Source organism: Nannochloropsis gaditana, assembly GCF_000240725.1.
Source record: "Nannochloropsis gaditana CCMP526 unplaced genomic scaffold scaffold594, whole genome shotgun sequence".
In the NCBI taxonomy this organism is placed as follows: Eukaryota; class Eustigmatophyceae; order Eustigmatales; family Monodopsidaceae; genus Microchloropsis; species Microchloropsis gaditana.
The window spans coordinates 5995-8452 of record NW_005803359.1 but is presented as its reverse complement, the minus strand read 5'-3'; positions in this window follow the sequence as shown (position 1 = coordinate 8452).

The following is a 2458-nucleotide window of genomic DNA, read 5'->3' as shown; positions in this document are numbered from 1 at the left end:
CTTCCGCCCCCTTTGATGGCATCCCATCCTGCGCCCCGAGGCTTTCCCCTCCCCCTTCCGTCGAATCACCGCCTGTCAAGGCCTGTCCGCGCGTGGGCGAAGCCCCTCTCACGCCCATCGCCTTTTGCCCCCCCCCGGCTGGGACCCCACATCGTCCACTCCAGAATTTTCTTGCGTTCGCCGTCTTCTCGGACCGTACTCCTTCTGCCTCCGTACCTTGGCCCGGCGCCCACGCCCTGGGTGCAGGGCGCTGACCCCCCGGGGGATAGGGCGTCGCCCCATCCTTTTCCCGGGAGATTTCGCATGGCTCCCTTCCGTGTGCACGTGTACCATTTCCTGCGTGCTCGAAGGGCAATTTCATCGAGTGTGACCGCCCAGCCGGCGCGCAGGGCGGGGAAGACGGAGGGAGGGAAGGAGGGAGAGGGGAAGAAAGGTTGTAGATGTTCCTCAGCTCCCACAGGAGGGACCACAGGACAGTCGTATCGCCAAGAAGGACGTCTTCGACGCGTTCGAAATAGCAGAGAGGAATCAAGGGGAAAGTACGGCAGCGGAAGAGCCAAAAGGCACACCCCAGGCGCTCCCGGGCACGCACGAGGGAAGAAGGGGGGGAGGGAGGAAGGGAGGGAGGGAGGAAAGAATGACTGGTGTCTTCCTCGCAGAGGAGCTCCTGCAAACCCTTGGTGCACGCGGCAATTTCGGGTTCGAGGCGAAGAAATAGGGCGCAGAGAAAGCGACCGTTCCGGAAGGAATCCCGGTGCAGAGGTAGATGGGACGGCGAGCTCGGCCCCTGGTCCTCCCCCCCTCCCTCGTCCACCCCCTCCTTCACATCCTCCGGCAGCCATCGATCCAGGACCGGTGGCGCCGGTACAGGGGGCAAATTCACGGGAAGGCCGAGCCCCTGCAGCCAGGCATGGACTAGCACACGTTCCCGGAAGCTGAGGGCCCGGGTGGGTGAGACAACCTCTTCCCTTCCTTTGTGATGAGGGAAGGGTGGCACGGGGGCCGCGGGGCCTCCATGGGATGCTGGCGACGCCGCTTTATGGCATGGCACCACGTCTTCCGTTGCAAATGAGCGATCCTCTGCTTTCAGAGGTGGTGTCAGGGAGGTAGAGTGCCGAGGACTTCCGGCACGAGAGAGGACGTCTATCTTTGCCTCCTCTTCTGAGAAAAGGCTTCCTGGTCGATGAAATGATGCCTGCGAAAGGTAGGCTTGGCATTTGGAGGGGAAGGGGCTCTGGGAGGAGGTCATTCCGTCGTCTTCCATCTCTTTTTCAATTTCCTCCTCTCTTTCCCCCTCTTCCCCGTTTTTCCCCCCGCCCGCCTGCTCCTTCTCCTCTTCCCAATCCCTATCCCAGCCGGACCCTTTTGCCTTCCCTTTTCTTCCTCTGCGTCCACGTTCCACCGGCATCATGGGATGCTCGTTCCTCGATTTCCCCGTCTCTGCAAGCTTCTTCCGATCCCACAAGACCCGCAACACAGATAGCAGCCGGGCAAGTTCCACGTTGTCCCCGCCGCGTATTCGCTCTACCAATGCCCCAAGCTTCGCAGAACTAGTCACCGCGCCTTCCTCTTGCTGGTAAAGGAATTCAAACAAAGCAGGGTCCTGCGCGTGGTAACAGGCATGAAAGAGATGTAGGGCCTCGCCCAAATCCTTCCCTTCATGCTGCGGCGGCAGGAAGCACTGCACCAATATGTCACGTAAGACACGTCCGTCGTAAATGTCCACGGGCTGGCTGATAAGGAGGCAAGAGCGGGGAGGGAGCGTATTGACCCAGTGGAGGAGAAGAGAGAGGGAAAAGCCAGCATGACCTTTCTTACTACGGAAAAACGCGGTTGCACCGTCCATTCATGGGCGCGTCGGATAGGTCTTTCCCTAGCTAAGCGTTCATGACAGATCAAATTTTCGTGAGTCGGACGACTGTAATGTAATAATCTATCTCCCATGACTGTCCGAGAGAGGGGCTAGCCACTGTTGAAGCTCGCCTAAAGCCTTTGGGCGAGAAAGAGCTTGTGGCAGCAAAAAATGCGCACCCTACATACCAAACCCACGCGTGAAAATGTATCGACGTGCACAGCCCTTCGAGGATGTGCGCCCCTTCATTCCACTTGTCGTAGTCTGATCACTTGAACGAACCTCCTTTGGTTTTCCCACCCTCCCTCGATCCAGTATTTCCAAGACGTCAGGACTGAAGAGAGGACAATGGAAGAACGGCCACTATCCTCCCTCGAGACTGCTGCGTCCCCCTTCGCTTTGACACGTCAATTTCTTAAAAAATACGCCAGTGCACCGGAGCACATCGTTTTTTGCCTTGATTCGACTCCAGAAATGTCTCAAGGCTGGACAACCTCCTCTCCCTTCCAAACCCGGCTTGACATTGTGAAGCACGTTGTTTCCGTATTCCTTTCCGTGAAAACGCGTCTGTGTCTTCGGCATAAATTCGCTTTAGTAAGCGTGGAT